Below are 20944 nucleotides of genomic sequence, written 5' to 3'. Positions count from 1 at the left end.
TATTTATTAATTCACTAACTGAAGTGATCAAGTCCCCACAACACCCAACAACCCCTAATTAACATACAAAGAGGATGGCTTAAGTAATTCAAAGATTTCACACAATGTTACATAGCTTAACCTGATGTGGTTTCTTGTTAGGGTTTACGAGAACGATTTGAGAAGATCCGGCATGAAACTAGCACATCAAATTTTACATTTTGTGATTAATAGCACACAGCGACTAATGCGAAGCCTGGTTAGTCTCGAGTAATCGTGTTTAGTCTAATATGTGGATGGGGGGGTATATGCTCGTTCAGTAGGCCTGGTGGAGGGAAACAATTCAAAAGTGAACGATGCTATACTTTGTTTGGACATCTATGGAGTTATTTGTGAGGGTTGTTTGTTAGTTTAGCATGCATGTCTGGTACCATGGCGCTCTTGCTTTATGGGACAAGATTTATGCTCCAGGACGATGCTATGGAAGCTAGTGGTGTGCTTGTGAGGTTGTAAGGTTCACTGACTACGTTGTTCCCATGCCTTCACTAGGGTCCACTTATACAGGTATTGATGGTCTCAAATGGGTAGCGTCCGTGCCATGCAAGCCATCTATAAAATGGAAGTTCCCTATGCATTTTGGGTACTTTCTTCAAAAACTAGTTTCAAGTATCCTGAATGAGTTAAAAATTTTCTGATAACCTAAGCTTTTATGATGAGCCACTCGATTTCATATTTCAATCATGGAATCTTTGCCAAAACATAGGTATGTTAGTTGGCGTGGATAAATAATCTATCATGTCGGGGTTGGGTTGAGTCACAAGCCCATGCTCTCGTATGAAAAATTCTTAAATCATTCCTGAATTTTTCTCAAGTTACTCCTAGGTAATCAAATTGATCAAAAATTATTTCAATTATTATGACTTGTATGACTTACTAAAGAACAAATTGACTAGTTCAAAGAAACGCTTATGGATTTTGTTGATGATAATGGTGTGCTTGTGCTTTAGTTTGTCTTCGGTTCTCCCTCTCTCTTTCTCCCCACATATCTTTCTATTGATTTGTCTCTCTCCCCCTTTCATCTTTGTGAGAACAATAGCGGGAGTGCAGAAATAAAGCAGGAATTATGTGTGTCAAATACTTAGGAAATGCTTCCCAGGAGTCAAAATATAGCTAACTTTCCTTTTGGTTTTTGAAATCTACCAACTTCATTTTCCTCACTTGATTACATCTCTCTAATGAATTCCAAAATGTCATTAACCAACAATTATCCAAATTCTTAGATTATCCAATCATTTTATACAATAAGCTAAGGAGTGGCAATTGAATTTGTAAATCAAATGGTATGGATACTCTTTATATAATCTCAACCTGTATCCCATACTTGGATGTGGAGTGTTTCATATAAACTTGTGAACAAAGAGAACATATTAAATACATGGATGTGATATGGACAATAAATATTACTAATTTTTATATGGTCATTGTATCGTTAACTTGGCCATCTGATTTGTACGATCAAACCTAGGGTTAATTTCCAGCCTCTCTTCCAATCGTTGGCTTATTAGCAAGAAACTGCTAAGGTAATTAAAAAAAATCTGGAAGGCTCGCCAAGTAATATTATTGATGTTTCTTTTTGAGAACATTCTTTAAAACTTCAAGGATGATTTCATTAGACAAAGCAGCTTACTCCGCTAACAGTTCTTTAAAATATAAATACTACCAAAGTACAAGCACTGAAGTAGCAGAGTTTATTAAAGTTCTGTGGCTCGGAACTCAAGGTCACCAACTCAAGCGAAGTTAAGCACTCATGGAATGATGTCGTAGGATTCAACCATACACTTGTTGCTCTGCCATCCTTCTTATTCCAGTCATGCTTCATGTCTTCAAAAGACAAATAAAATTGTTAAATATTATTTATGATTAAAAAAAACTCGTTAAGGGCAGAATTGCTGATAAGGCTTTGGAACAGCTTGTATTGGCATGGTTAATTCTGCCAGATATGATGCATATTTATTAGTTTTATTTGGTGCTTTCCTCGCGTAGAAATTAAGTCTTGCAAGTGATGCATTTGTGGGACCCAAGGAAATATTTTTTTTGTTAATAAATAATTATTAAAATTAAAAATAATAATAAATTTTGAGCACTATCACTTAAGCTTTTCTAAGAAAAAGAATTTATAGCTAAACCATCTTCTTTTTTTTTTTTTTATCCTTAGCCTATAAGAAATTAATTAAGCATCCTATTCTAAATAACATATATCTTTCGTAAATTGAGATTAGGCCGGTTGGAGCATGATCACCTCTCCATTCCTCTATTAAATTGTACGGGCTCACACATTTATATAACATAGCTCCATATCTTTTACTTTCACCATTCATGTATTGAAGCTAGAACCTATCCCAACCCAACTAAAAAACTGCACCATTAAGGTGGGTTATGAGCACTTGGATAGCAACTTATTTGAGATATCTTCTTAAGTTTTGCCGGTCATATTACTTAATTTTTTATAAAAATATAGAAAACTCAAATAAATTGCATCTCTTATAGTTACTTAATACTAGGAAGAGATAACACAACATTATACTTGTAAGAGTTTAGATCAAAGTAGCATGAACCCACTTAGTGGCATGGTATTATATATTGTCTCAAAGTAACATGCAATGGTAGAGGGTCGGCCAACTCTACTTTTCAAAACAAATATCGTACCCAATATAGATTGAATTCTAAAGTAAGATCTTTTGAATCTATGAAGTCTATAAGCAAGTTTAGATAGAGGAGAGACATGGACACAGTGCTGGCTACAGATCGCTGCTTCATAACATCTACAGGTTTTTAGGCGAGTGCGATCTCTATCGGGCCATACCTATCTATATAGAGGCAAATAGCACTGCTGATTGTATGGTTTTCTTCGTGGCTCACCATTATGGATCCTACATATGAGAAGACCACATGTCTGTGATTTTATTGGCTGTATTTGCACCGTATATTATAAAAAAAATATTTATGCTCGTACAATTGAGCTGTAAATCTATAGGAATGCTATAAAAAAAAAAAAGTATATAGTGCGGGCTCGAGGTTCGACATATGATCAGCTCGAACGCTGAGGCATGGTGGGGGGCTTGTCAACGAAAGGGCGTGCAAGTGGGCAGTTTTTCTTGTGCGTGTACGATTTTTCTTATGTGCTCGTCCTAGTGTTTTGGAGTTGGAGCGGCACGCAAGGCGAGCGGGCCCACAGCGTACAAAGCGGTCTTTTTCTCTCGCGAGAACATGTGACGTGCACGGACGGTTGACACCTCCTCAGCCTTCCCCGCTCCGAGTACTCCTCGTCCCTCGGCTTTCGCATACTTTCACCCCCCCTCGTGGACACATCTCCCACGCCAAGAGAAATTGCGACACGCAAAGGCATCACGGCCATAAAAAGCTTTTGAGCTTAAAAGTTTAAGCTGGCAGGAAAAAGATTATAACATATCATGCTTGACAGCTCCCTTCTCGGATTTTGCATATGGAGCGATGATAATGACCGAAATAAGTATATATAATTATAAAGATGATTAAATAAATAATTAATATGAAGGGATTTGAATTTTGAAGTCATGATCTCCAGCAAATCTGTCATGATACTATGTGTATAGAAAACTAGGAGGAGGGATTTTGCGAGGGCCCGCTCTTTGTGGTCTTTTTTTGGCTTATGATGAAGAGCCTGACATATCAACTCTTAAATTGGAATCAACAGTTCATATTTGTGACTGCTAGTAGTATGATAAAAGATGGTGCACTAAGGGGTTGTTCAGTAGTTGCCTTCAATTGGGCAAGCCATATATCCGATTATGGCAGCTGGAGTTGTAAGCTTTTGCAGTTGTTTGATCAACAGCAATTTAGTTAAGACCTACACTTTGTATTACACTCAAAATGAATACGATACAGATTGCAACTCAAGTTGCAAACTCTTTCCCACCCATCCCTTATCCTCTTACCCTCTCGTGATATATGGGTATGCACACACAGACATACATATGCGTATGCACGCATGTAATGTTAATACAGAACATATATTAATGCTATAATGGATAATAAATTATATCATGCATAATAAGAAAATATATTTGTAATTCTATTTCAAATATAGTAATATACAAGATATAATAATAATATAAAATGCTATTATAATACTATAGTTATATTATAGACTAAAATATATCTAAGATATTAGATATTACAATGTATAAAAACTTGGCTTGTTGATTAGGTCTGGATGTCATTACTTTGTCCTAAAAATTAAATATTATCCTATATTATAAATTTTGGGCATGATGTCTTACGTTGCAGTCAATTCTGAACCAGCATGCAATGTAGGCTAAGGCTGCGTACACTTGACATAAATGAAACCTTAAGACTGATTACGGTCTAAGAAAGGAAGTAGACATGGCATCAACCTGGGACTTGAGGAGGACTCCTGGTTGATGATGTATAAATGTTTTGGGTTGGGATCTTGATGGTGAATTCCCAAGTTTTGAATATTTAGAGGTAATTAATCTTGGATGAGCCATTTGTCATACGTGAAGGTGTGATGTGGTAATGGGCTACATTAGGCCAGACCTTGGATGACACCACGGTCTTGATCCGGGAGTGCTAACCGCAGGGCTCAAGTGGTGGGCCATTCTTCGAGTAAACCATTGGATATTAGGCCTATTAGGCCTAGGTTCTGACTTGCTTTGAAATTACATCCTTTCAATGTTTTTTTTCGAAATTCCGGTATCACCAAAAAAAAAAAAAAGTCTAGTATTTTTGAAGGTATTCCAATATTTTATGCAGTTTTACGAAAATAACTAAAATCCAATGAAGATTTGAACTTCTCATCACATTTAAAAAAATCTTCATTTTGCGTATAATTGTAATAGAATCAACAAAAAATTTTAACCTTATGATGGAATGGAAATATATGAACATATCCAATCTTTTAATTTCTTTTTCAATTTTCCTATTATGTTTATGTTGCACGAAATTTGATCAAAGAACTTCTCGTACAGAATTGAAGAAAAAAAAGTTAAAATCTATCGAAATGTTTCCTTGTCAACAACAGAAACATGGAATGGAGTCCAGGTTATAATCCAAAACTCAAGTCCAGAGTTGGCTCAAATCCATTGGTTGTCAACTATTCTTAGTAGACACGGCCTGTTGACAATTTTGGGCTACACAATGGCCAAAAAAACTTTCTTGATACTCCTAACATCATCAACCTTAAAGGCAGGATTTGATTTCACCTTAAAGGCAGGAACTTGGAAGTTAGAACCTTTTCTTTCTCTGGGATCTAACGCCCGAGAAACACCTCTAAAATTATCTAGTTAAGTTGGCTCAGCCAATCATCAACTCGTTTATATATGTCTATGACGACATAATTTAAGAGAAACAAGAGCTTCAAATTACATTTCTAATTCTTCTATTTAAAACTCCTTACAGATAAAGTTCTGGTGGATTGGAAATATGCTCTCTAGATGCTGAAGGAGATATATGGAATATAAGTTGACAGAGGTCACACAGAAAGAGTAGATAATTATTGTCATACATTAATAACCATCATAGCCATTTTTTTTTTGTGTGTGTGTGTTGTAAAGGGAGGGTATGAATACCCACCCGGATTTCATTAATTAAAAGAGAGGAAGGTGGTTGGTCTGCCTTTAGTAGAGATTGGACTCAAACCTCTCGTCAAGATGAGGAGATGAAGTGACCACGTAACAAAGCTTAGTCCTCACACTAAAACGTGGACCGTGAATAAGAGCTTGAATAATCTAAGGGTACTGATCCGCCATTACTATTGTTTACCGAGGTCTTCGGTAAGTAATTTCTTGAAGGCCATCTCCCATTATATCATTTAAGCACAACAGATTTGTCTTTCACAAATTTCAAATACCACCGCGGACTTTAGTTCGGATGGAGTAAACATAGATTTATTTGCCAAAAAAAAACAAAAATATATAGATTTCAAATGCTTGCATCTGAAGACAAATAGCACTTAAAATATAGGTGATACTCTGAAAGAGACGGACGTCGCTATGAAAGCCTACGAGAAGGCATTTGTCTCCCAAACAGTAGCGCATATGGACCGACCTCATTCATTTAGCCTTGGAGGAAAAAATCCAAAGTCCACTTGCATCATCGTCGTAGATGGAGACTTTGTTCAGAAAAGATGCGTCTACCTGCGTTCTTCTGGAAAGGTTTCGTTTCCACAAGCACATCATTGAGATATGATGTTGATGGATGGCCGTTCGAGCACCGTACCTTCATTAGTTGAGGACATTTGTGGAGCCTACGTGTGATGGAAGATGGTCTTGTATCTAATGGTTTTCACAATACGTGATCGTTTGCTTCCTATTATGAATAGGAGTAGAGTTGGAATTAATACTGCTGTCAAGGAATCTCGAGGAGCTTGGTAAAAAGTCATTTTACAAGCTTAAATAATAATTAATGAGGGCTTGTTAAATTTTAGATCCCCACCAAGACTTTGGCTGGGAACGCGAATGCGACGCATGCCTTTCAAGTGGACGCTTCTGGACGGCGGAGACGAGCGTATTAGTTTTATAGACAGCCGGCAAATGAGGAACTAGCGATGTGGTTCGCATAGTAATTTGAGAAAAATTTACATAATGAAAGTTCATGGCCAGTAACCATATGAACCTGGGAAACATTGTTGTTTAGATGCTTCTTTATTCACAACATTGAGAAGAACTATATATATATATATATATATATATATATATATATATATATAGAGAGAGAGAGAGAGAGAGAGAGAGAGAGAGAGAGAGAGAGAGAGAGAGAGAGGACTATTCAACTCTTGATCCACTCATCCATTTATTGGAGACAATTTGTAGAATTCCATTCAATAGTGGCTAGTTTATCGTCGCAACCATGGATCTATATCTGTCCTAAATGGTGTTTGGTTGCAGAATGAGTGGAGGACACCCCCTCCAAGTGGAGGATATCCTTACTAAACACCAAAATGAATCGTGAAATTAGAGCATATACCAACTTAGGAATATGCCCCCACAGGGTATTAGTTTATTGCAACTAGGGTTTGTTAGGTTTTGCGGTATGTCAGATTACGGGATACTCTGATGGCTCTTGGAAATGATTTATCTAAAAAAATGATTACAGTAGAAAATAAGTTTTACCATATTTGGTTAGTGAAAAAATTACTCTAAAAAATAGCATCGAAAAAAGATAACTATATTTGGTTAGAGATAATCTTACATTAAAATATCGTCACATCTCCAACAATACTCTTGAATAAACAATTCAAGTAATAACATTTTTAAATTTTAAATATTTACATGAGTTAATAAATATTTTTAAGTTAATTATAAATATTTATGTTAGAAAATATATTTTTATTAAAAATAAATTTTAGTATGTTTTGGTATATGAATAAATATATTAATTATTAATAAATCCTATGCTAGATTTATTAATAATTAATAAATATTTGTTAATTATTTATTAATAATTAATTTTTTTAATAAAAATATCAATATATTAAATGTATTATTATTGATAAATATTATTAATTAATATAACTTATATAACTAATATAGTACTAAAATAATATAGGTGAGGGTTTCTCTATCAAGAAATGGTATTTTAATATTATCTCCACTCGGTAATCTAGTATGAAAAAATAAATACTACCCCTAGTGGTATTTGTTTTATATTATCTCTCAAAAAAAGAGACATATATAGGATCCATCATTATATTATCATCTTTCTCATCCACTTTTGATACTAAATATGGTAATTTGATATGGAATTTATTTTTTCATACCAGTTTATCTTAAACCGAACGGACCTTAGTGAAATAAATTATATGGCAGAATGGACTTCTCCCTAATTCCTTCCATTACCATTTTTCCTTATCCACTCTATAAATAATAAAGAGTGGGAGGGGAGGTTGATTTTTATGATAAAACCTAACTGATAATGAGTTTCAATGTATATTAAATACATCTTAGTCTCTGCATTTATTTTCTGTGTTTTTTCCTCCACCAATCATCAAGACATGCCTATCATGCCATGTCTGTGTGTCCCTTCAATAGGATGCCCTTTCCAAAACCTATTCTGCAATCAAACACCACCCTAATGTTCAGTCGATCGTATCCATCGTAATGACAATGGCATTCATCTTGGATTGGGCCCACCAAGAGATGATGAGCTGTTTACCCGAGAGACTTTGTATGTAGCTATGTCTTGGATGACTCTTTTTTTTGGCTGAAAGTTTTGGATGACTCTTTAGCAATAAAAAGCTTTCAAAGATAATGATGCTGGCTTCAATAGTTGGCACCCCGGATCTACGTTGGGACTAGGTCATTATGATTTTCGATCGTAAGCACCAAGAGTTGGACTGTATTGATGGCGCTAGAAATATCTCGAAGTTGGATGAAATTTTAGAGAATATTTTCAACGAGTTACTCAAAACATGGGGCTTACATAGCTAAGTTTTCTTCATCTTATTAAAAACCTTTACAGAGAAAATCTTCAAGACTGTTAAGTTCATAATACTAATTTCACGCCAATTTAAGCGGCAACAAGAATGATTAATCTACTCAAGCGGAATAGAAATTCGTGGGAAACGTCTTTTTTAAGTCTTTTTTCCTTTTGTTTTTTGGTTGCATCTCTGTTAAGTCTTTGAAGGTTGTTGCAATTAGATAGAACAAGTCTGGTATGAAAATTAAAGAGAATAAAAATGATGTCAACAAACAAGTCGATATGCTAACTGGAGTTTCTCGCTGAATATCCCCTTGTAGTTTGGAAGGAGTTGTCCGGGAGAAGAGATTTCAAACATAAAAATAATATACTTACTAAAAAAACACATAAATAATGTTGATGCTGATTATAATTTCTGTCACCCTGATACGTTGGCTCAGTGTGATAAAAGTAAATATATTACTTAAGCAGTACGTAATGACTTTATCGGATTAAGAAGTAATACTATGAACGTTGATCACTTGACTTCTATCTGTTATACGAAAAATAAATGGGGATGTAGTACGTACTAGCTTATTTAAGGAAGTGAAGTTTAGCTTACACTAACAACGTCAAAGTTGTTCCGAAAACACTTGCCCTGAATTGCCGTGAGATAGAAGAGTCTGATGCCACGAATATGCTTTTGCGAGATTAAGTTGATCTCATATTGGATATAAAAAGATCTCCTGCTGAGATAAGATAACACGAGTACATCTTGCTCAGTTATTCTAATATCGTTTAGTAGGCTTGCAAATGAATTAAGCAGTCCATCAATATGCTGATCAACTTAGCTAGAAAAATTGTTCTCGTTTTAAAGTCTAGCACCGGCTGCATTTTAATAATTCAGTTTGTATATTTAATTTATGGCTCAAATGATGCATGCAAGACCAAACATAAGCTTGAGTGGATCCTTAAGAAATAGCTTGCTCGAGGGTGCAGGAGTTGGGTTCAATGCTTGAGGAACCACTTGATGGTCCAATGTAGCATGGCTCATGGATCGCATGCTGAAACGCATGAAAAAGAGAGAGAAAGATTTTGCCTTTTTTTTAAAGACATACATCTCAAGAAAAACCTTATTTTTTCATGCATTTACATATGTAATTAGTTGTTTGTGTTATATTATTAGATTATGAAATAGTTCAGGACAAATATTGATCCCAGTTTCACCGTGTTCATGCTGCTAAAATCTTTAGGAGACAATGTTTAATTGGTATATGGTTAAACTTGGGTATAGTTTGAGTCGAATGTTGGAGCCCTATCATATTATGATGAGAAATTATTCTGCACTACATGGCTATACATATATCATCAATCATAGCTGTTTATTTATGTAGGTCTCATTCATCAAGTATGCATCTTGGTGCATCGTCATACAAATAAATAGTTATGTTTGGTGGCATGCCGCATGCATGACCATGTGATAAATAATCAGACCTACGTGCTATCCTAACTTGATGCGGCTACGTACGGATCCTATCCTTCAGGACCACATGCTTGTAGGAGCGCGCGTGCTGGAATATTGTCGCGTGTCACATGATATTCCTTGTTTTTTTTTTTCTTTGGTGGGTAATGACAAAAGCTGAACGTATACAAAATTATAACATTATGATGTTGACGTGTAACATTTCAATAATTATCTTTACAAGCAGCATGTGGGCATGGATCCATAGAAAAGTGAATTCTTATCATCTATTCTGAATATGGCTCCATGATAGACCGAAATTTTGAGCATTCCTTTGAAATTTGCGTCGTACTTGATGATCTATGCCCTTTAAGGTGAATCCAATTGAGTCCATGGAAGCGTGCTAAACCACAGAATTTCGGTGTGTACTCCGACGTTCCCTGAACGAGGCCATTACTAAAACGACATATTGTGCATTGATTGCTTCATTCTGTTTTGCTAGCACGTGTCTCCTGCCGTACCATCAGGCTGACGGGACCGCCAGATTAGGTAGACGTACATCGTGCCAACCGTTGTGATTCTGCCACGCGTTCGGTCCATAATGCTCCGCAGATTGGGGCTAGCGACACGTCCCGTGGACGAAATCAGCCACCTCTGGTACATGTACATTGGCGCGCGGCACGACAAGCTGTGGGGTCCTCCGTCACGTGGGATCCCCTTGGGCTCTTCTCGAAATGACGGACGTAAATCTGGGTGTGTTATACTGGATTATGAAATAGGTCAGGACAATTGATCCCAGTTTGCTCCGGATTCATGCTGATAAAATCTTTAGGAGACAAGCTTTAATTGGTACCGTTAATTAAGGCTCCGTATTTCCCTTGGGTCTAGTCTGAGTCGAACTTTAGCGCCCTGCTAATATTACGACGAGAAATGATTCCCTGTATTCCGTCATTCCGTGCACTACATGATTGCGTATACCATCAATCATAGCATGCACTCAATCATAGCATGAAAGACCCCGTGGTAAATAATCAGACTCGGCCTATGTGCTACCCCAACCTGGTGCCGCTAATACATAGGGACCTATCCTTTGGGACCCAATGCTTGTAGAAACGTGCATGCTGGAGTGTTCTTGAAGGTGCGAATCACGCGAAGAAACAGCCTCACCATATGTCTGACGGTCAATGCCTCTCTCCACTGGAGCAGAGGCTAAACACCCAGCTCCTCCTCCTAAATTGGCTGGTAAACAATACCCCAAACAAGTATGTGCACCCTATATTTGCTGCTATACGCATCCTAAAAAAGCTTCAGAGCATCTGCTCAATATCAATAGACTATATTTTTAGAGAGATCGACGAAGCTATAGACTGAGTGGCAATCTTTATTATAAATTACTTTAGAAGAGTTTTTTGAACAGACAAAGAGAAGCTACCTCGAGCACTTTGTGATTTATTATATTTTAACTCTTTTAAATGTATTCATACTAGACTGATATGAGTCATCTGGTGTAGCAAAAACCAAAAAATACGTATCACGTAGTATTCGTCATATATTTTTGTTTTCTTAGTAAGCAACTCCAAAAGCTAAACGTATATAAAATTAAAACATTACAATATTGGTGTGTAACATTTCTATAATTTTCTTTATAAGCATACTGCTGGCATGGATCCATGGAAAAGTGAATTCTTATCATCTATCGTGAATATAGCCCGATGGTAGATCGAAATTTTGAGCTTGCCTGTCCTCAATGATTTATGCATTTCAAAGTGAATTCAATTGCCACTGAGGTGGTAGCTCAGTGATAGCATGACCTTACTTTCAACCAAGTGATTCTAAGTTCGAAATGCGCGGGTGTCGATTAAATTACGAAAACCGGATGCTTCCTGCTCGGACACAGAGTTTGAAAGGGCGTGTTGGTTTGCTGACCACCTTAGTGGTGCCACGTGTGACGTACTCACACGGAGGATTCATGTCGGAGCCTAGAGGAGTAACTGAGCCGGGCCTACGGATGGGGAAGATATGAGTAAAACTGGAAAACCAAACGGAATGCCCAACACACGGTCATTTCTACCCACATCGAACATTCTCCTAGCGGGATGGGGGTCCAGTGAGAGCTGCTATGCGAGGATGGGCTTGTTCTTTCCTCTCTTTTTTTTTTTTTATCAACAAAAAAAAAGGAAAAAAAAAGGAAAAAAAAAAAAAAAAAAGAGAGGAAGGTGAATCCAATTGAGTACATGGTAGCATACAAATCACAGAATTTCGGTGTGTACTCCGAAGGTTCCGTGAACGAAGCAATTACTAAAATTATATATTGTGCAGTGATTGCTTTCATTTTTTTGCTAGCAAGTACCTGCAGCACTGGGCCTATTCTTGGGGGACGAACTCGTCTGTCCTTCTCCCGCCGTACCATCAGAGCTGACGGGACCGCCTAATTACCAGGTGGACCCACCTCTTACCAACCGTCCGGATTCTGCCACGCGTTCGATCCAGAATGCTCCGCATCCCTTGGACGAAATCAGCCGTATCTCCGGTTCATGAAACTTGGCGCGCGGCACGACAGGCTGTGGGGTCTCCGGTCACATGGGTTCCCGATGGGCTCCTCTCGAAATCACACACGTAAATCTGGTCCGTTCGCTTGCGTGTTGTCGCTTCTCTGCGGTGGTCCCTTTTTGTGGACCCCTCGGTGCCCCCTCGGTTCCAGCTGGGAGACGCGCTGCTTGTTCCATCAAAGCTTGGCTCTTCCGTCCGAGCTGTCCGATTGATGGACCATCGATGGTGGAATTTTAGCCGTCCATTTGTCCGGATTCTAAGGACCCATATTCTGAGCCGACGACTGCTTAGGACTGGACTTAAGTGAAAATACCCAATAGACTTCTGCCACGTAGGCAGTTTATTTTGTTGTGCATTGCATCACGTGCCAAGGACGCCGCTAAAGGGGAAGCCCATGACAGCGGGATCATGCTGTTAGATTTTTTGTATTTTTCATATAATCACGCTGTGAGATTTCGCACGATAACATGTGCTGCAAGAGAAACGGCACTGGAATAGTATTATTAGTTTTTGCTACTACAAGGAAACTAAAGACTACTGGATTTGTCTGTCGGATTTTTCTTTTAGAATAGTATTTTCGCGTTTATCTACTATAAGAAAATAAAGCATTATATATTATAGTTACATATTATCATAATATTGTCCATAAATATTTGATAATTAATTAATTAATTAATTTTGTCACTAAAAGTAGTCAAAGAAAATAATGGATCTTTTCATTTCTCTCTAGGAGGGGCCTTTATAGATGATTTATTTATTAGTGTATAAAAGTTTGTTTGAGTTTCTCTTGCAAAATATCTCTCATTATATTTAATGAGAACTATAGCAATGATCGTTGGTTCCATCTACCATGACAGTCATAGGTAGAGTAGGAAAGGATTGATTCTATCACCAGATTTTTTTTTCATTCGGATAACATTCATTTAAAATCCCAAAATACTTCAGATATCGCTATGATTTTTTTCTAGCTCTTTTATTTTATTTTCACACAAGTGCCATTGGAATTAGAAACATCAGTTGCACATGTAAGAGAAGATTGCCTCATTTGCTTAAGATTTCTTGGAGATATAAATTTATGATCATAGCCATCTATTATGGAAAAATCTTCCATGTACTTATTAAGAAAATTCTAAGTGTTCATAAAGTGATAACAAAACAAAGATAAAAGTCATAACTAGTTACACAAGCATCTATACTGTGCCCATGTGCATGATATTCATGGGAAAAACATTAACCGCTGGTCATTAGGAAAAGAAAAAAGAGAGTCTCCACATCATTCTTACATGCATGGCATCTATGAAAAACATAGCTATAGAAGAAGTGGAGAGAAAACTAACATGAATGTCTTATCTTTTTAGAAATAATTCTATTCTATCGTTTTTACTGCACGTGTCAACATCTAGTAGACTAGTTGTCACGCCCCGAACCCAGCACCCGGGTCCGGTACGCGACCGGCCGCATGAGCCCTAGAGCAGTGCCCTAAAGATCATGCAAGGCCTATGATTAACAAAAATTCCAATAAATCCACAAGAAATTGATAATTCAAATAGACAATCCGACATGCCCAAATAAACACATTAGTTCAATTACAATATCTTCAAATGTTCATCGACATCAAAGAAGGATAAACAAATAAACTAACTAATGACTCTGGTACTCGCACGCTGCGCCCATCCCATCCAAATCTAAGCATCCTGCAACTCTGATAAAGAAAAAGAAGAAAAAGGGGGTGAGCTTTACAGCCCAGTAAGAATCCCCACACATCCATACCAACACAATAATAATATGAATTTGAAAGCCACGACAAATCGATGCACATTTCATGAAATCATAAACCGGCTATCAAAAGGCTCAAATAATCAATATAAGTATGTACGTCAAATATCAATGAAAGTCCAACCATGCAAGAATGATATAGCATACGATAGCTCATAAATCTTCATTAATGTTTTCAATGCTTTTTCTTTACATTCTATATTAACTTGATCCGGATCAATTATCTTTCCGACTTTGGGCCAAATCCCGGTCACGTTTCCAGCCCGTGACAGGGCAAACCAATAGTGTCACACTTAGAGCCTGTGACGGGCAAACCAACATTGTCACACTTAGAGCCTGTGACGGGCAAACCAACATTGTCACACTTAGAGCCTGTGACGGGCAAACCCATAATAACGAGACGGCCCAAAGTCAATGTTCATTTAATCAATTTCACATCCACACATCCATTCCAAACCGACCGGTATTAGTGAAGGCGCAACTCTATTTCCTTAAATCCCACCAAAGACAGCGCCACGAGTCGACTCCGACCAAGGCCTCGCCCAACCCCGGACTCTGACCTGGCCTCGCCATGGGTTCAGGGACCCTCGGTATGACCCACCTACTAACCAGGCCATCGCCGTTGGCAGGCGGCAGGACATGCTGACAGTGACCCTCCCTGTGCTGCTCAGGGACCCCGCGGGTATGGCCCGCACAGCGGCCGAGTATGTCCAACATTCCCCCCCCCCCAACGCGATGCCTGGGTTTCGAACTCGAGACCTCTGGCTCTGATACCAATTGTCAGGATCAAGCGCTACCATTACACCAAAACCGACCGGTGTTAGTCCATACCACCACATCCATAAATTCAATTATGCAGGTATAAGTTATACACATACAAGCATCCATCACACTACCAACCACAAGCCAACACGATCAAAATATAATTAAATATAAAACTATTTTGCTTTGTCTGGATCATAGCATATCAAACATATATAGTGCAAAAATATGTATATCATGTAGGATTGGCGTACAAGGATTCTTACCCTTTGCTGACAACCCAGACAGACCACCGTGATCTACGAACTAGGGTGCGTAGAACCTTGCTCAATGTCTCTTTGTCCAACAGTTTGTTGCCCTACAGAACCAAATCAATATTAAAAATTATCCGGAGTATCTGACAACCCAAAACTCTCCATTGACCTACGACTATCCAGCAATCCTTACAAACAATGGTCTCCTCGGATCAAACTAGAGAGAGAAAACTCCAATCTAGAGAGAGAAACTGGAGAGAAAAAACCCATAGAGTGAGAAAGTCTCATAGAGAGAGTCCTAAGAGATTGAAACATAGAGGGAGAAACATGAGAGAGAAATCAAGGGAGAGGAGAGAGAAAGAGAGGAGAGCGGAAGAAGAGAAGGAAGAAGAGAGAGAAACCCTCTCTCTCCTCTCCTCACGTTCGACCGCCTCCTTCCCCTCCCCCCTCAGAGGTCCAAGGGGCGGCGGCCACGGCGGCCCGACCCCCCACTTGACGGCGGCCCCAGCACCGGCCAAACCGGCGGCCCCAGCCCCGGCCAAACCGGCGGCCGACAGTGCCGAAACAAGAGGGATGATGACCGAAACAGGGCATCCCTGTTTCGGCGATTTCCTAGTGATGCATCGGCTCCAATCACGATGAACAAGGCCGGAAACAACAGAGAAGAAAGGGAAGGAGAAGGAGGAGCCTTACCTCGGTCCCGTATGGCGCTCCGGTGGCTCTCCGGCGACGAAATCGGAGAGGAAGACCTTCGGATCCCTAAGCTTCTTCGCCCGATTTGTGAGGAGTCTTCACGAAGGGAAGAGGTCGCTTTGCGGCCGGCCGGATCTCCTCTCCGGTGCTCGTCTCCTCTGGCGATCGACCTCACGCCGGACGCCGCCGCCTCCCCCTTTTTTTTTTTGGTTTCTTCTCCCACGATCGTGCCCTAGGCACGATCGTATATGGTGGATGGGCCCGGTCTTTTCGGGCCGGCCCGTCCACCCCTCTCTCTCTCTTTTTTTTTTTTTAATTTTTTTTAGGGGTATTACATACTCTCCCCCTTAAAAAAATTTCGTCCTCGAAATTAACTTACTTGAAGCCTCAAATTTTTTTAAAAAAATTGCATCCATTATATCATCCCTGAGATTTCAAATAGTCTCCCTCTCGGAGTACCTACCCACAAGGTTTTGACATACAAAAATTACATCATCTCAAAACTTGATCCTTTCTATTTACCACACATAGTAAGTTCTTTTGATCTCCTTCAAAAGAATTCTAAACTCCCAACCTTGGATTAAAATGCCATAATTATATCCCAAAGAAATTAATTTCTCTTAATTCTACCCAGAGATCATAATTGGCTTGACAGAAATAGAAAAAATCTTTAGTATCAAATGCTCCTAATATTCTATAATCATTTTTCTTTTCTTTCTCCCATATCATTCCAACAAATAAGAGATCCATGTTAAAACATTCCAAGTCTAAGACCAACCAAGGAATCATCAACCGTAAATGCTAAATTTAACATGCCCAAGATTCTTCCAAAAGTTGTCAACAATAGAAGAATCCACTGGTGAAAATTACATAGCTACCTTTAGATCATCCATAGAATCAACAACATTCTCCTGAAGCTAACTCAAGTATTCCATCGTAATGCCTTTTAGATCAAATATTGTCCTTAACCAGTTTCAAAATAACTCAAACCACCACACTTTCGCTGCGCACTCTGATTTAATTCATTAAATACTCTAAAGCCTCTAAAGATTTAGGACCAAAATATCACTTTGCACTAGGAGTAGGAAAATTCAAATTTCAAAACTTTAATTGAGCAGAACCTCCAGATCTCTCTGTCCTCAATTTATGTAGAGTATACTTACCATAACCAACTCTTAAGCCATTAGTCATGTTTAAGGTCACTACATGATCTCCATAACTTAGAATCCAAAATATCTAGGCTTAATTTAAAATAAGTTAACCTTGGTTTTCCTCAGTAATTCGATTAGACAATCTACATTGATCTTCTTTCCAAAAAGATTTACTTCAAATTCAATGGGTTAGAAGTCATTGAGCCAATACACTATGATTATAAATTAACTCTATCGATCTCCGGATCTTTCTTCACCACGATTCTTAACATCCATCAGCAATGCTATATATTATAATTCATATAAGCATCTCATGACCAAAGTCTCTACTCAATATGACATTTATTAGTAGCTTTATCAACAATGACAAAAGATCCTGCTCAAATCTTAAACCTAGGCTTGAGTTTTAAATTTAACATATCAAATAGTCTTCTACAATTATAAGTAAAATCCAGTAGCCCAATCCGAACATGAGGATTCAAATAATTAGAATTTCCCCGTCAATATGCATACTCTATGGCCTCAAAATAATCAAATACATCAATAGGAAATAGACCTATTTGCAATATCCAACATGCCAATACCAGATATAATCTACATACATATTCAACTTCGAAGAACATTCCTTTCAATATTATGAAATCTTCTTAGCTCACTCCAATACTATGGAAGATCTACGTACAAATCTCACTCTAATAATTAGTAGCAAAATCAAAAGTACAATCACATCAAAACCTATATCAAGTTTGAACTTTCAAGTCATTTAAATAATATATGAGCATGGTATAACCGATATGCCATTGTTGACCTTCCTACACTTATCTTAGGTCAAACCCCTCTTATCATGATCAAAGACAATTTATACTTTCTTTCCACACTCATCGAAAACCAAACCCGATGCATACATTTTATCACAATGCCCAGTAATCTTACACCTTAAGCACTGAATTTAATTATCATGTCCCAAGTGATCATAACCTTAAGCTATGATATATTTCCATCACAATCCCTAGTGATCTTAAACATATGCTCGGATTCCAATTTTTGTCACTATCCCCAATGATCTTAAACCTCAAACTCTAATGCCACTAAGGCCATAGTCCCTAGTGGTCTTAAAGCTTAGATTACAATATCATTCCTATTACAATCTCAAGTGATTATAAACCAAGGCTCTGATAGTTTTCCTATCATATCCCCACTCACACTCACCTGAACATAAACCCTAGGATACCTTAACCTTAAGCTCTGATACCACTCTGTCACGCCCCGAACCCAGCACCCGGGTCCGGTACGCGACCGGCCGCATGAGCCCTAGAGCAGTGCCCTAAAGATCATGCAAGGCCTATGATTAACAAAAATTCCAATAAATCCACAAGAAATTGATAATTCAAATAGACAATCCGACATGCCCAAATAAACACATTAGTTCAATTACAATATCTTCAAATGTTCATCGACATCAAAGAAGGATAAACAAATAAACTAACTAATGACTCTGGTACTCGCACGCTGCGCCCATCCCATCCAAATCTAAGCATCCTGCAACTCTGATAAAGAAAAAGAAGAAAAAGGGGGTGAGCTTTACAGCCCAGTAAGAATCCCTACACATCCATACCAACACAATAATAATATGAATTTGAAAGCCACGACAAATCGATGCACATTTCATGAAATCATAAACCGGCTATCAAAAGGCTCAAATAATCAATATAAGTATGTACGTCAAATATCAATGAAAGTCCAACCATGCAAGAATGATATAGCATACGATAGCTCATAAATCTTCATTAATGTTTTCAATGCTTTTTCTTTACATTCTATATTAACTTGATCCGGATCAATTATCTTTCCGACTTTGGGCCAAATCCCGGTCACGTTTCCAGCCCGTGACAGGGCAAACCAATAGTGTCACACTTAGAGCCTGTGACGGGCAAACCAACATTGTCACACTTAGAGCCTGTGACGGGCAAACCAACATTGTCACACTTAGAGCCTGTGACGGGCAAACCCATAATAACGAGACGGCCCAAAGTCAATGTTCATTTAATCAATTTCACATCCACACATCCATTCCAAACCGACCGGTATTAGTGAAGGCGCAACTCTATTTCCTTAAACCCCACCAAAGACAGCGCCACGAGTCGACTCCGACCAAGGCCTCGCCCAACCCCGGACTCTGACCTGGCCTCGCCATGGGTTCAGGGACCCTCGGTATGACCCACCTACTAACCAGGCCATCGCCGTTGGCAGGCGGCAGGACATGCTGACAGTGACCCTCCCTGTGCTGCTCAGGGACCCCGCGGGTATGGCCCGCACAGCGGCCGAGTATGTCCAACATTCCCCCCCCCCAACGCGATGCCTGGGTTTCGAACTCGAGACCTCTGGCTCTGATACCAATTGTCAGGATCAAGCGCTACCATTACACCAAAACCGACCGGTGTTAGTCCATACCACCACATCCATAAATTCAATTATGCAGGTATAAGTTATACACATACAAGCATCCATCACACTACCAACCACAAGCCAACACGATCAAAATATAATTAAATATAAAACTATTTTGCTTTGTCTGGATCATAGCATATCAAACATATATAGTGCAAAAATATGTATATCATGTAGGATTGGCGTACAAGGATTCTTACCCTTTGCTGACAACCCAGACAGACCACCGTGATCTACGAACTAGGGTGCGTAGAACCTTGCTCAATGTCTCTTTGTCCAACAGTTTGTTGCCCTACAGAACCAAATCAATATTAAAAATTATCCGGAGTATCTGACAACCCAAAACTCTCCATTGACCTACGACTATCCAGCAATCCTTACAAACAATGGTCTCCTCGGATCAAACTAGAGAGAGAAAACTCCAATCTAGAGAGAGAAACTGGAGAGAAAAAACCCATAGAGTGAGAAAGTCTCATAGAGAGAGTCCTAAGAGATTGAAACATAGAGGGAGAAACATGAGAGAGAAATCAAGGGAGAGGAGAGAGAAAGAGAGGAGAGCGGAAGAAGAGAAGGAAGAAGAGAGAGAAACCCTCTCTCTCCTCTCCTCACGTTCGACCGCCTCCTTCCCCTCCCCCCTCAGAGGTCCAAGGGGCGGCGGCCACGGCGGCCCGACCCCCCACTTGACGGCGGCCCCAGCACTGGCCAAACCGGCGGCCCCAGCCCCGGCCAAACCGGCGGCCGACAGTGCCGAAACAAGAGGGATGATGACCGAAACAGGGCATCCCTGTTTCGGCGATTTCCTAGTGATGCATCGGCTCCAATCACGATGAACAAGGCCGGAAACAACAGAGAAGAAAGGGAAGGAGAAGGAGGAGCCTTACCTCGGTCCCGTATGGCGCTCCGGTGGCTCTCCGGCGACGAAATCGGAGAGGAAGACCTTCGGATCCCTAAGCTTCTTCGCCCGATTTGTGAGGAGTCTTCACGAAGGGAAGAGGTCGCTTTGCGGCCGGCCGGATCTCCTCTCCGGTGCTCGTCTCCTCCGGCGATCGACCTCACGCCGGACGCCGCCGCCTCCCCCTTTTTTTTTTTTTTTGGTTTCTTCTCCCACGATCGTGCCCTAGGCACGATCGTATATGGTGGATGGGCCCGGTCTTTTCGGGCCGGCCCGTCCACCCCTCTCTCTCTCTTTTTTTTTTATATTTTTTTTAGGGGTATTACACTAGTATAAAGTAAAAAGTTTATATGCGTTATCGTATTGCAATATCTCAATACTTATTTTAGTTACACTTCATTGTGACCAAGATCTAGTACAAAGTAAAAAGTTTATATGAATTATCGTATTGCAATATCTCAATAATTATTTTAATTACACTTCATTGTGACCATGATAGTATAGAGTAAAAAGTTTATATAAA

This window comes from Phoenix dactylifera, chromosome 11, assembly GCF_009389715.1.
Source record: "Phoenix dactylifera cultivar Barhee BC4 chromosome 11, palm_55x_up_171113_PBpolish2nd_filt_p, whole genome shotgun sequence".
In the NCBI taxonomy this organism is placed as follows: Eukaryota; Viridiplantae; Streptophyta; class Magnoliopsida; order Arecales; family Arecaceae; genus Phoenix; species Phoenix dactylifera.
The sequence above is the reverse complement of the archived record's forward strand: the minus strand, read 5'-3'. Positions refer to the sequence as shown.